The sequence below is a fragment of the Leptopilina boulardi genome, unplaced genomic scaffold, assembly GCF_019393585.1.
Source record: "Leptopilina boulardi isolate dan_hultmark-lab unplaced genomic scaffold, ZJU_Lbou_2.1 LbouV2_376, whole genome shotgun sequence".
Classification (NCBI taxonomy): Eukaryota; Metazoa; Arthropoda; class Insecta; order Hymenoptera; family Figitidae; genus Leptopilina; species Leptopilina boulardi.
The window spans coordinates 558551-574692 of NW_026137947.1; the positions used below are offsets into that span (position 1 = coordinate 558551).

Below are 16142 nucleotides of genomic sequence, written 5' to 3' on the forward strand. Positions count from 1 at the left end.
ACCCTTCAAATTTTAGGTTTAGGGATACGGAACCCTAGGTTTTAATGCGAGTGTAACTCGCACTTGTCCGATTTTTTAATTTTGCCCGACTCAACTGTCCCTTTTTCCACTAATATAAAAATTAGAAATTAGAAATTAGAAACGTTATTGAAGAAACTAACTAATATCAAAATTATAAGAATGTCTTTGAAAATATCATTTGAAACTGAAACCATTTTTTTTTACTATAGTAACCACTGACAAAAATAATAGAAATTTTAAAAAGACTAAATTTATTAACAATGTTTTGTCTGACTGAATCTGGTTTTTACTACTGATATATTAAAATTACAAAAAAGTAAAATTGCCTACTAAAAATCTGACTTTTACTACTAATAATCTTTGCTACTGTATATTACTGTGATTTATAAACAATGCAAAAATAAATCAATTAGAAAATTTTATACACAGTGTGTCTGACTGAAACTGTTATTTTCTACTACTATCAAAATTACAAGTATTTTTATGGTTTTGACAATAAATATATTATATCACTGAAGAAATAGAAATTGAAATTATTATTAATATTACACTGAAAAAAAAAATTCTGGTTAGGCTATATTTAACATTACTTTCTAGTTATGTTAACCAGAATTTTAGTTGAATTAACTAGAATTCTCGTTAAAATAACCAGAATTATGGTTAATCTAACCAGAATCAAAATGTTAAATATACCTTAACCAGAATTCTGGTTATTCTAACTAGAATTCTGGTTATTCTAAGTAGAATTCTGGTTATTCTAAGTAGAATTTTTTTTTAGTATATTAAAATACATGCACTGAAAAAAAAATTCTGGTTAGGCTATATTTAACATTACTCTCTAGTTATGGTAACCAGAATTCTAGTTGAATTAATTAGAATTCTCGTTAAAATAACCAGAATTCTGGTGAACCTAACCAGAATCAAAATGTTAAATATACCCTAACCAGAATTCTGGTTATTCTAACTAGAATTCTAGTTATTCTAACTAGAATTTTTTTTTCAGTGTGTCATTTTTTTAACCATGTCTGAGTAAAACAATCTTTTCACATTGAAGTAAATAAAAATTGAAATTTTCTTCTTAGTTTTTATGATAGTTAATTCACTAGAGGACAATTTTATCCGATATTATGTTCCCACCAAAATTATATATTATGAATAAAATTAAGATATATATTTAATATATATATATATATATATATATATATATATATATATATAACACTGAAATATATACGTTGAGTTTGAAAAATTCCTTTACATTTTGATAAAAATTATTGCCCACGAGAATCATAAAATAAATTGCAACGATTCTTTATATAACATTTATTCTACAACTTGTAGCCGCATGCATTTTTGGTGTGTGTAAAACATTCTTATATATATATATATATATAACTTAGAAAGTATACAGAGATTTTAAATTCAGTTTCCCATTACTGAATCCTTCATTTATGAACCATACCGTAACGTGTATATGTATGTATATGTGTATCCCTTTAGTGTTAAAAAAGAACGACGACGACAACAAGTCACTCTCTGTAATATCTAGCAACCGTCGTTTTACAAGGCTTATAAAGGTGTGTGTTGCTGCGATATAGAATTTACAAGTTTCATACGGCTATATAGAGGAGGGGTGTTAGTCGTATGAACTTACGACTTTACGATCGGCAACATAGCATCGTCTATACGGGTATAGACTCACCTCACTTCATGATAGAGGTTATTTCACATAACATGTTTTCCTCAAAACCATTACTCGTTTCGTAGCTTTTCAATCATCGTAGAACTCAAAGACTTTTTAAAGTGAAAAAAATAAGAGTGAAGCAAAAAAATTTAATAGTTTCTACTTGTCTTTTCAAGTTTATTGTTATTTCATTTTTTTTTTTCACACACAATTTTTTCGTTAATTTCTCATTTGATGGGGGAGATTAAATTATGTTTTAATTGAATACATCATATGGTAATTAGTATTATGGTAATTTCGACTAATGATGCTATCAACTATTAATTGTTTCACATATGAGTTGTTTTTCTACATTATATTAATTTTGGAAAAAACTTTAGAGAAAGAAAAAAAGAGAACAAAAAAAGAAGAATTATTAAGACAATAAAATGTTATTGTATTTTAAAATTAATAAATCCCGTCATTTTAAAGCTTATTTATTTGATAGAGTGTCGTTAAAGTTTATACATCAAAGACGGTATTCTGTATTATTTATGAGAAATAGTAAAATTTTATTGCAATTTGAGCGAGAAATGATCCAGGAGCTCTAAAATACCATAAACTTGTACATTTTGAATAAATGTTTATATAAAAGAAAAGACTTATGAATAAGATATACACAACAGTAAACAGAGAGAATACTATGTTGAGGAAGAATTGAAAAAAAAAGATTTTACAAAACTTAGAGATTATTATTTTTTTTTTTTAGTTAACATTCTGTGTTTTGTAATTTTAATTTCTACAATTTTTTTTATCAGTATCAGAGTAGTAAAAGTAAATATTTATTTAGACTTTCTATTTTTTTGGTATTGTTTATTAGTGGAATTTGTGAATTTTAGTCGGACAAAACGAATACAGTATATACTGATAAAAAAAATTTAAGTCTGATTAAATATTTACTTGTACTACTAATATAAATTTCAAGTCTGTCTAAATTTTTACTTTTACTACTGATTTTCTCAGTAATTCTGACTAAAATTAATTTTATCTACTAAAAAAAAATAGAAAAGAAACCGAATGTCTGATTAAATATTTATTTATACTACTGATTTTTTTAATAAATTACTGTGGCAAAATAAAAACTATTTGATCTACTTGGAAAATTACAAAAGAATTGGAAAGTCTGACTAAATATTTGCTTTTACTACTGATTCGCTAATTTAGTTATGTCTGACTAAATATTTACTTTTACTACTGATTTTCTCAGTAATTCTGGCTAAAATTAATTTTATCTACTAAAAAATAGAAGAAAAATCGAATGTCTGATTAAATATTTACTTATACTACTGATTTTTTAAATAAGTTATTATGGCTAAATAAAAACTATTTGATCTACTTGGAACATTACAAAAGAATTAGAAAGTCTGACTAAATATTTGCTTTTACTACTGATTCGCTAATCTAATTATGTCTGACTAAAACCGATTTTTTCTACTGTAGAAAATTATAAAAGAATTAGAAAGTCTGACTAAATATTTGCTTTTACTACTGATTCGCTAATTTAGTTATGTCTGACTAAATATTCACTTTTACTACTGATTTTCTCAGTAATTCTGACTAAAATTAATTTTATCTACTAAAAAAATAGAAGAAAAATCGAATGTCTGATTAAATATTTACTTATACTACTGATTTTTTAAATAAGTAATTATGGCTAAATAAAAACTATTTGATCTACTTGGAACATTACAAAAGAATTAGAAAGTCTGACTAAATATTTGCTTTTACTACTGATTCGCTAATCTAATTATGTCTGACTAAAACCGATTTTTTCTACTGTAGAAAATTATAAAAGAATTAGAAAGTCTGACTAAATATTTGCTTTTACTACTGATTCGCTAATTTAGTTATGTCTGACTAAATATTTACTTTTACTACTGATTTTCTCAGTAATTCTGGCTAAAATTAATTTTATCTATTAAAAAAATAGAAGAAAAATCGAATGTCTGATTAAATATTTACTTATACTACTGATTTTTTAAATAAGTTATTATGGCTAAATAAAAACTATTTGATCTACTTGGAACATTACAAAAGAATTAGAAAGTCTGACTAAATATTTGCTTTTACTACTGATTCGCTAATCTAATTATGTCTGACTAAAACCGATTTTTTCTACTGTAGAAAATTATAAAAGAATTAGAAAGTCTGACTAAATATTTGCTTTTACTACTGATTCGCTAATTTAGTTATGTCTGACTAAAATTTTTTTTACTGTAGAAAATTATAAAAGAATTAGAAAGTCTGACTAAATATTTGCTTTTACTACTGATTCGCTGATTTATTTATTATGTCTGACTAAAACCGTTTTTATCTACTGTAAAAAATTACAAATAATTTAAAAGTCTGAAAGAATATTGACTTGTACTACTAAAAAAATAGCAAATTTTAATTTAAATTATACTTTTTAATTATTTTATCAATAATTCAAGTAAGTATATAGTTATAGGCTAGATAAATTTTTCCTATTGGTTTAAGTTAGACATAATGACTAAATTAAAATTTAGTAGTATAGGTAAATATTTAATCAGACTTTCAAATTTTATTGTAATTTAAGTAATTTTTTTTAGTTCGTAAAATTGTTTTTCGACAGACATAATTACTAAATGAGAAAATCAGTAGAAAAAATCAAATTTAAAAATTTTGGTATTTTCTGTCAGTGGTATAAGTAAATGTTTAGTCAGACTTTCAAAATGAAATTAAAATATCATTGTGAATGTTTTGGAAAAATAAAAAAAAAATTTAATAGTTTTATCTCTGTAAATAAAGTGTTTAATAATGAATTTACTGAAAATAAAATGGGTGCCAATATAAATATATATGTATATATATGTCGGTATGATAAAATATCAGGCTTTCATGAATTTTTAAAAACAGAACCTGACCTCTCTCTCTCTCTCTCGTTCTTGACTTGGTATATTAAACTTGGTGTTATAAAAAAAGCCTTGCGGCCTGAGAGAATTAGAAAGTACAACCATTCTAGATTTTGTTCATAGGTTAAATGATAAAAGTTTGCAAGAATCATGTCTTTTTTTTTGTCCTCTTAAACGCCCTGGCCAAAGTAAAGTAAGGTTGTGTTGAAACTTTTGGAATTGTACAAGGGGATCGTGGCGACGACGACGACGACACTATTTTCAGAGAGACGACGCCAGAAAGGAAAGAAGGGTTTTTACACGTCATCATGAAAAAGACGGCACTCTTCCTCCCTCTCTCTCTCTCTCTCTTTTTTTTCGCTCGCCTATATTTTTCGCGATCCCCCACAGTATTTTATAGAATCTTTTATATTAAAAAAAGCGCACAGCCAGTCAAGTGCTAAATCACGAAAACTTACAACATTACTAACCATTTACCATATATAATGTATAAAACCGTTATTACTGAAACACATTTTGTACCAAATGTGCGCAACATTTTGATATGTGTGTGTGTGTGTGTTTCTAAATGACGAGGATCAAACTTGCCTTCTGTAGATAAATAGCATGAGATCCATCTTACTTCCCAGAGTGGTTATAAATTATATTACGTAGATAGGTTGAAATGAGTGAGTACCCTAAAGGTTCTATATACACATGTAAGGGGTTAATCCCATTTTTCTTGGCTAAGGAAGATGACGTGTCACATGTCATATGCTTGCGTTGTTATTGGCGATAATAACTTTAATGCTGTATATAGGAGAAAAATGCATTGAAGCGTGGTTGTATGAAATAATAAACAGACCAGTAGCAGCACGTGGAAAGTTGCCGTATCAGTCTTCATTTTAGTAAAAACGGTCCGACGTCTCGGAAGCATATTGAAAACGCGGCTCATGTGCCAAGCGCTTGGGGTGTGAGCGCACGAGAAAGGGAAAAAGATGAGAGAGAGAGAAAGGAAGAGAAAGAGAGCGTGGATTTTAACGGCGATAGAGTATAAAAGGGAGAGAAAGAGACGATTTCTCCATGAAGGAAGATTCTGCAATCAAAAGGGGATCACGTAACCTTGAAGGATCGAGAATCTTTGGAAGTTGAGCAAACTTTATGATGCAGCTTTACTTACAAACGAATGTTTGCGTCTGCTCTGTAACTATCGCCTTATATGTTCATTTCTTTTTTATCTTTAAAATCTTCTTCTTTTTTACATGTGGTTTTTTTTTGTCGCTCATAGCAAATATGGATACTCGGATGATTTTTTTACTATTTTTTGTAGTCAGCAAATTTTCATTTTCAATTTAGAATTTTCTACAGCTAAAGTAATTATTCAAATAGTTGGTTTTTATATTCCTTTGATTTTTCAATTTGCAGTAGATTTCAGTACTTTTTGTTTTAGAATTTTCTACAGTTGAAGTAACTATTCAAATAGTTGGTTTTTATATTCCTTCGATTTTTTAATTTGCAGTAGATTTCAGTACTTTTTTAGAATTTTTTACAGTTGTTGTAGTTCAAATAATTTAGTAGATTTTTTTTCTTTCGTTCGTTTTTATTATCCTTTTTGTCTATTACAGTTTTTTTCCCCCAGGGTTATAAAGTCCTTGAAAGAATAGAATAATAATAATATTTATAGATACGATATTTTTTTTGATGTTTATCTATGGAAATATGTAAGAAGAGAAAAATTCCCAGACGCCGGGAATCGAACGCGCGACCCTAATATCGACGAGACGTTAACCTAACCATTGAGCTACGCATGCACGTTCTAAATATGGATATTTTTTTATACTAATTTTTTTTTTTTATTTAATATAGAATATTATATTATTATGTAATAAAAAAATAAAAAAAAGAAGAAAACTAATAAAATATTTCGGATTAAAAAAAAATATATAGATTTGTAAATGATTTCCTAAAAATAGAAAATATATTTTGTAAAACGATTTTCAAAAATTTTTTCAAAAATTTTTTCAAAGTGAATTTTTTTTTCCCTCTCACTTTGAAGAAAATAACTATAATTATGTGCCTCATATATATACATGGTGTATATTCGATATCGTTTGATAGGATATGATTTACATAAGTACGATATAGAATTTACATCACACACAAATATGAAATAATGATGAATATTGATTATTGTGGCGCTAGAAATTCTATAACATGATTCTATGAATCAATAATGTTCTAAATCTGAATCAGTAAATTTTGACAAATCGACAGTGTATCAATATCTATGATTATTATCTAGATATGAAATTCGGAATTTGATTTTTTGGCATATTTTGAAATTCTGATAGAATCAAAATTTCTTTTTCTCTTTGAACTTTAAAATACAGAATTAAAAATTGTTTCTCCCCTAAATACTTTACTAAATAATAATAAATTTTATCATTTTTCTGTAATTTGTAAACATTATATATAGCAAAAAAAAAAATAATAATAATAAATTACTCTTTATATATGTCGTTCTGTTTTATCTCTCCGGTATTGTTTTTTTTTTTGTTCTTTTATTTTTAAAATGAAAATAATCCCATAATAAATCACAAAAGATAAAAAAAAAAGTAGAAAAAAAAAATTGCGAAACGGAAAAGTTGTTTTCTACGAGAATGTTGCATCAAATGTAAGAATAAAGTTCTGGTAGACACACAGAGGATGCCCTATGTTCATTTAGTCTTTATGAGTTCGTCTTTTCTCATTTAATTAACCATAGGTAGTAAATCAGCTTTCGATATTAAAAACTTTTCAACCTTCGACGGTTTTTCGATCGACTAATTTTCTCTGCCCTTTTTCTTCTCCTCCTCCTCTTTCCCACATATTCTGAAGATGGTTAAAAAATGACTCTCTAGAAACGACTGCAGATATAACTTTTTTACGACATTTTAATAGATCTATAAAAAAAATTTTTTTTTTTTTTACTTAATTTAAAAAAAATGTTTAAAAAGTAATTTTAAAAACTAGAAGAAAAAAGGTTCTCTGTATTTGGCTCTCTCTTTTTTTTTTAATAACACTAGCTATTACTTTTTCATCGTTTTTTATTTTATTTACACAGATATATGATGTAGTTTCGAATATTAATTATATTTTTTATTTAGTAAACTGTAAAGAATTTTATTATTGTTAGAAATTGTTATTATTTTATATATTATAAATTGTAATTATTTTATTATTACAAATTGTAATTATTTTATTATTATTTATTATAAAAAATTGTAATAAAAAGGATTGTAGAATTTCGCGCATAGTTTAAATTTTAATTAAAAAACTGGCGATGTATTCCTCGCTCGGTTATAGTTGTACTGATTGTTGTTTACTTATTGTAGTTTATGTATATTATATATATAAATTATGTTTTAATTAATATATTATTAATATTGTATAAAATTTATCTTAATTTTGATCAGTATCATTGAAGAATGAAATGACAATTGTTAAATATTGAATGTTTTAATTTATTATAATTATAACAACAATAATAATTATATTATATTATAATATATTTTTTTATATTATATTATATTTTTTTTATATTATATTATATTATATTATATTGCTGTAAATTGCCCCACAAACACATGGAGATTTTGCAAATTTTTTAGAAAAATGTTCATAATAAATCGAAAAACCTTTTAAAATATCGGTTTTTATTTTTATTATCCAGAGTAAACCATTATAAAGAGATTTTAAAGGTATTTATCCAAAAAATTGCATAAAATTGCAAAATAACCCTTTTTTTGGGATGAAAATGCAAAATAACCCTTTTTCGGTTTAAAATTGAAAAAACATATTACAAAAAAAAAAATGTAAGATTTTCTAAAAGCATATGGCAAAGTATTTAGATTTATTTGAAAATAAGTGAAAATAGTTTTTCCAAGGACGGTGTCGAGGTCACGGTGACGGTGTTACGTTTGGAAATTTGTTAACTTAATATAATAGAAGATGTTTCGTTTTAAAATAAGAAATGTTAAAATTATTAAGTTAAAAACAATTGATTTCAATGACACTTAAAATTAGGCACAATATTATAGGTTCCTAACTAAAAATTTAAAAAACAAAAATAAATAATAAAAAAAACCATAAAAAATTGTTTATGAGTAACATTTTAAAAATAGAGTAATTTTAAAGGTATATATCCAAAAATTCGTAAAAAATTGCATAAAATTGCAAAATAACCCTTTTTTGGGATGAAAATAAAAAATAATCCTTTTTTCGGGTTAAAATTGAAAAAATATGTTACAAAAAAAAAGTATGTCAGATTTTCTAAAAGCATATGGCAAAGTATTTTGATTTATTTGAAAATAAGTGAAAATAGATTTTCCAAGGACGGTGTCGAGGTCATGGTGTCGGTGTAGCTTTTGGAAATTTGTTAACTTAATATAATAGAAGAATATTTTTGATTATAAAATTCTAAGAAGATTTTTTCATTTAGTGGCAAAAAAATTTACATTTTTGCTGTTTCAATGATTGGAATTATTGTACACTGAGAAAAAAAATTATTTGATTCAAATAAACGGTTACTTGACTATTTATCAAATAAATATTTAAATGAATCAAATAAAACTTTTTTTTGTGATGTGTGAAAGAATATTTTTCTTTTGTTAAAAAAAAAAAGAGAATCAAAGAGACAAATGTACATATTTATATAAGAAAATTGATTTGTAAATAATGTGAATTATATTGTCGGTCATATATGTTGGAATATCACGGCAGGCCTAAAACGAAAGGGCGGGCAAGTGAGCAACAGGCTGTCGTGACGCACATAAATCGCGAGTCGAGAACGACTATATAGGGTTGGTTAGAGAGGGTGAGGAAGGCACTTCTGACTTCCGGTTAGACGTGTCAACCTCTTAAGGACAACTCGACCGTAATCTGTTCTTTTTTATTTTTGGACACACATCAGAAAAGTCATAAATGATGTGAAAATCTTTTGAATCGCGTGTTTGTATAACTTTTGTTTTTAATTATAGTTCGAAAACTTTCGACATATAGATCTCAAACAAAAAAATTTTTTTTTCTGAAAATTTTAGTTTTTATTTAAAAAAAAAAATTGTCAAATTATTTTTCCAATTCAAATGTTTTCTTTATAAAGAAATTTTTTTATTATTTTTTTTTGCGTCTGTCTAATTCTATTAGGAAATATGTGTGGGGGTTTTTTTTATTTTATATTGCGGCTGATAGTTTATTAGATTTCATAAATCCTTGTTAAAATATTGCACCATTAAGGAACCAAGTCTATTTTCAGACATTACTATAGCGCGGGTAGAAATTCATTAACCTTTCATAAATTTTTCCTGAGATACTCGTTTTATATTTCTTTTTTTCCTTGCAATTTCTCGGCAGTTGTTGCATTTCGTTGTGAATTGGTATATTTCTTTTTGAAATAGAAATAAATTTTTGATAACACCACAGTTGTCAGTTAAATGAAAAAAAAAAAAAATATATAAATTATCTTTTTACGAAAAGTAAATAATTTTATTATACATTTTTCATGAGGTATAATTGCCCATAAATATATATATATTTTTTTTTTAAATTAAAAATATAATAATATAGAGTGACAAGTGTAATGAATTTTATCTAGAATTTTGTTTAATTTTACAAAGAAATTAATGTATTCTGTGAAATAAATGTTTGTTGTCTACGTTTTCAATCTTCATAAAAAGAAAGTTGGGAAAAAGAGGAAGAAAAACAATTGTGCTTTACAAACTAAGAAAAATAGGAGGTAATAAGTCCCCTTCTTTTTCAGTGAGCAAGTATATGACAATAATTTTCCTTTTGATAATTTTTGTTTTCCCGCTAAATATATTTATGTTTTATGCTTTTTGTTTACAAATTTCTATATATATATTTAATTGCTACATTTCTGCATAATTATTAATTTTGTCGTTGCTCACATACACAGTCTGTTGATGACTTTAAATTCAATATTAGACTGCTCTATATATTTTCCAAGTAGCCTTATTTCTGTTTATATACACAACTTTTGATGAAAATCTGGTTATGAAAATTTTATACAAAAAAAGAAAAATTCTATTTTCTCTCATTTTAATTTCAGTGAAATTAGAAAATATATATATATATATATATATATCATTGTGAAATTAAATTTTTTTCTCGTCTCCCTTTGTTATTTTTGGATGTTTTGTTTTTCTTTATATAAAAAGTTATATTAAAGATAAACGTAATTACAGAATGAAAAATTGATTCTCTTTTTGATGTTGATTGTCCTTTTTAATCCTACAAAATTCCTCTTTGTATAAATTGTTTTGAAGTTTATAATATGTTTTTATTTTATTTTTTTCTGGATTTACTTTGAATATAAATGTAATAAGTATAAATCTCTTTTGTCATTTAAAATTCTCAATTTCACCTTTTGACATACTATTTCCAAGTTATTGATTTATAATTTGTTAAATTAGCCCACATTTGAAGATTATGTAGGGCATTTGCATATATTGAGGTTCATTTTTTAATTCAAGTATTTTTCATATACGAGTAAAATTTATAAATATGGATTGTGTAATTTAAATATGAAAATTGTTTTAAATAAAAATTTCTTAGAATATCTGCTATATTGAAAAATTAACGAGGACTAAATAGAAAATTCATTTAAATAAAAATTCTATATATGGAAAACGTTTTCTATAAAGGAAAATTAATTTAAATAATCAATATAATATTATTAATATCGAAATAGAATTAATTAATTTCTATATAGAAATGGTTATTTTTAAAAATAGTTGTTTGAAATACTTATTTCGTTTAATGTTATATTGGACGCAATCATTTTCCCCTTGGCATCAGTCTTTTTGGCCTATAGCAAAAGGAAACCTAAATGAAGGGATGAGAATTCAAGCGTATGTTGCAGGGTTGCGAATGAACGGTTGAATGTTTGCATTCGCGTAAACGATTCCTCTAGTCTGGGCGTTGGGAGTATGAGCAGAGAGAGAGAGAGAGAGAGAGAGAGAGAGCACTGGGCGAAGGGAGTCGATTCGAACTAGATTAAAAGCACTCGTTAACATGTAACGGCGTTTTCCAACGTTGCGAGTTACCGATTGCGGTGATCATTTGTTAAACTCTTTTTTTCCACCCCTCTCACCCCCCTTTTTTTTAAATGATTACTGACATATAAGAAATCGATTTCAAGGAACTTGAGACTAGGGAAAAAAATCATTTTTTATCTCTTTTTAAACAATTTCTATTTTGTTAAATTAACGATTTAATTTATTTGTAATATTGATAACATTACAAAAAAAAATTGATGAAAATTGAACAAAATATTCACTGAAAAATAGAATTTTTTTTTATAAGTCTGATTAAATATTTACTTGTACTACTTGTAAATAGACGAAAGGCAAACCGAATATTGACTTGTACTACTGGAAAATGACATAAATTAGATGGTCTGACTAAAACTGACTAGTACCACTCATAAAATTACATAAATCACAGTCTGACTAAATATTTACTTGTACTACTGGTAAATGGACAAAATTTTAGAATGTCTGACTAAATATTGAATGTACTACTGATTTTTTAGTTTAGTAATTATGTCTGACTGAAACCGTTACGATTTACTACTAAGACAAAAAAAGTCTGACTAAACGATTACTTGTACTACTTATAAAATTATAAAAATTTTAAAAAGTCTGACTAAATATTTATTTATACTACTGATTTTCTAATTACGTAGTTATGGTTAACTAAAGCCAACTTTTACTATTACTAAAATTAGAAGTATTTAATACTTTACTAATAAAATTTACTAATAATTTACTAATGAAACTACAAAAAAATGAATGTCTGATTAAATATTTACTTATACTACTGATTTTCCACTTTTGTAATTGTGTCTGATTAAAACTGTTTTTCACTACTTATAAAATTTTAAAAATTGTAAATAGTCAAAGTGCACATTGACTTGTACTACTAGTAAAATTAAAATAATTTAAAGTTTGACTAAACGTTGACTTGTACTACTAATTTTCTAATTTAGTTATTATGTCTGACTAAAACCGATTTGATCTACTAAAAAAAATTTGATATACAGTCGAAGTGAAGATTGACCTGTACTACTTATTTATCAATTTATAGTAATTAAATCTGACAAAAACCTTGTAAAATTACAAAAAATAAAAATTAAATAATTTCTTTACCAAAGCTGCCAAAATTATACAATTTTTTTGTTCTAACACATAGTTACTATTTAAAAAAGTATGCACATTTTTTTGCCAAATTGTCATTAATAAATAAAATAATTTTTAATTCTGAAAAATAGAATTCACTTTATAATTTTTTAATAAGAATATAAAAGTTTTAAAAATAAATCCACAAAATGCAATTCAATTTTAATTTAATTACAAAAGATTTTAATATATATATATATATATATATATAAAGCTTATTATATAATTTAACTCTATATTATTATATTAACCGTAATTGATGCTAATTAAGTTTTGTTGCATAAAAAAAAAAGAATTTCATTATATAAAATATTAGAGTTTTATTAAATTAAAATTTTAATTTAATTCAATATGCAAACTCTCCTTTTTTTTCCCCGTGTGTAATATGAAAAGTGATGTATACATGAATGAATGATATAATTTTTGAAAAATAGTTGAGTTTCATTTGACTTTAATTGGTCGTTGCATGCATGCATAAAAGTTGTGTTGGTGATAGTGGTTTGTGTGTGGTATGAAGATGAAGAAGTTGGCGAACGAGGGAGAGTGCTATTGGATTTTCTGCAGTAATTTTCTGCAGCTTCGTCCCAAGAAATGTTTATTCATAAAGCGGCTCGAATGTGCCGAGTATACGATTGTCCTATAACTGTATTCGTCCCACGATATGACCTTTTTTTTCATATCATTCTAATCTCACGATAATAAGGGTAACTTTTATTCCGTAGCTTGTTTAAATTGCTATTATTTCGCTCAAACCCCCCCCCCACCCCCCCTCCCCTTCACCCCACATAGAAAACACGGTCTTCAAAGATACATTATCGTTTACATTTCCTTGAAAAATATTTCTTATAAGCGCGGTAAAAATATATTTTTTACACGGTGAAAAAAAGAGAGAATTTTTGAAAAAAAATTTTCAATTTCCCAATTAATTGACAATTCTTTTTTAAATTGAAAATAGTACTTTGGGATAGACCCCAAAAATGTTTTTTTTTTCAGTAGAAAAAAGAAAAAAATTATTTAACTTTTCTTTATTCGTTTCACACTTTTAGTTTTAATTAAATAGGGAAATTTCCTTTTTTTGTCTGAAATCGGAATGTATTGGAAAAATATCTTCAGTTTTTAATTATCGAACTCAATATAGGGAATTAATTATCAATAAAAAGAGATTATATCGTTTCCGATGGTAATTAAAAAAAAAAAAAGATGATTATTTGCTGAAATTAAATAGTTAATTGAAAAGCTTTTGTGTGAAAATTATTATATATTTTTTTTTTCAAGTGACAGGGTGAAATCAATTTTTTTTTTTAAATTTTATAATGCGAGAAGACTTGGGATTTTTTTTTCTTTATAGAATGTAATTGAGTGTCTCTTATTGAAAAATTTTGTTTTTCCCATTGAGTTTTTTTTTATACTCAATATAGCTAATTAATTTGTGGTTAATGAATTTGTATACGGTTTTGAAAGTAAATATTAATTAGAATCTCAATTTTGTTTTTTTTTTTTTTATTTCATAATTGTATAATCTTATATACTCAATGGGTTGGAAATTTGTTGATGCCGTGGCCTTTCATCCCTTTTCAGAACTCACATTTTTTTTTTTTTTCACTTTTGAACTTCCCTTGGCTTTATTTAAGAATTCCACCCTACTCGACTGCCTCGTTTCTGGTTGTTATCTTTTGTCCGGGAGAAAGAGAGAAAAGAATGAGAGTGGAACTAGCGAAGCGAGAGAAAGAAAAAAATTGAGAGAGAGAAAGAGAGAGAGAGAGAGAGAGAGAGAGAGATGGTATGAGACACTCCCGGGGATTTATCATTGAACTAGTACGCTACAACGGACGCGATATTAAATTAAGTTTTGTGCGACTTACGGTTTTAAGTTATTGCACAAAATTGAAAAGAAAACTTGATTCTTTGTCGGTACAACCGAGAAAAGATGAAGAAATGATTAATTTCACATTTATAGGAAAATATTTATTTCCTCACAAATATTTATTTACACTTCGATTACTTTATACGAATCTTTTGAATATATTTTTTTTTCAAATTAATTTCATTTCTTGATTTTGAATAATTTTCAAATTAAATAATTTCATTTATTTTTTAACTTTTGTAAAATTAATATTAATGAAATTATGTCTAAAGCGAAATTATTTAATTTTCTTATAAAAAAAAAATTTATTAATTATGAAGAAAAATTTGTGTTATTATGGAAAAATTAATTTAAAAAATTTTCTACTATATATATATATATGTGGAGAGACGAATAATTATACTTAAACAAATAAACTCGTGTTGAGTTTAACCGTGCAGAATTAACGGCATAGAATTTTCTTGCTCTTCACGATTTATACTAGACCGTAGTAATTGCATTACGAATTCCACATTTCCAGATGCGATGCATCGCTTTTTATGAAGATTTTACGTCCGAAAATAAAACATCACAAATGAACAAGAAGTAAATATAACTTTTCTTTTCTCGTGGAGGTTTTCCCTTCCCCCCCCCCATTTTTTTTATTAATACATCCGTGTAATTATTTTACATGAAAATTTAAAATTCTAATTATACATTTTTTTTCTATTTGTAAAATTGAGTTTTAAGTAATTTTTCATTGGGGTTTTTTTCAATTTATTAATTTTTTTTAATAATATTTTTTGTAACTATTTTTGTGATAAGATTTATGTATTTTAAAAAAAAAAAAATAAAGTTTGGACTGTTTTTTTTATTGGAACATATGATTTTAATATCTGTTTTATACTAACAGAGATTTTGTATTTAAAAGAGATCCTCTTTGTGAAGATTACAACATGACTTTAGTGCTATAACGATAATATTCACTGGGAATCCCAGCACGAGTGCAATAATTACGAAAGCAAATATTTGATCCCAACACGCTATACGTGTCTGTTCTTACATCGAAAATGAAGGGCCTGCTTGTGCATAGTTTAGATGCAAGCAAGCACTATCTCAATATTGTTGAATTAAAGAGAAGAAAATTTTTTTTTTTTTTTTCCCTTTTCTATTTTTTTTCTTTTTTTTTTTGCTTTTATTTGATTATTGGCAATATTTTGATTTAAAAATAATTAATTAATAAATTATAAATAAAAAAAATAAATGTAAAATTATAAATAATAAAAAAATATAAAAATTAATAAGTAATAAATAAAATTAATTTAAAAAAGAAAATTTATTTTTTTTTAAATTTTAGCCCTCATTCCATTATTAAAAAGTGATTTTTTGTTTGTAAAAATCTTGTTTTTAAATTGCATTATTTATCAACGGAATTTTTTAACAATTCTTTTTATCACCCACCATCC

The 16142-nt window shown here is 25.5% G+C and overlaps 1 protein-coding gene and 1 long non-coding RNA gene across 9 annotated transcripts in view; one reads left to right on the plus strand and one right to left on the minus strand.

Annotated features, from left to right (window-relative positions):
- The window catches only part of LOC127287858 (tyrosine-protein phosphatase Lar), a 434077-nt gene that overhangs the window by 138371 nt on the left and 279564 nt on the right, over nt 1–16142 (plus strand). The gene's annotated exons all lie outside the window — the stretch shown is intronic.
- The window catches only part of LOC127287861 (uncharacterized), a 120865-nt gene that overhangs the window by 103728 nt on the left and 995 nt on the right, over nt 1–16142 (minus strand). The gene's annotated exons all lie outside the window — the stretch shown is intronic.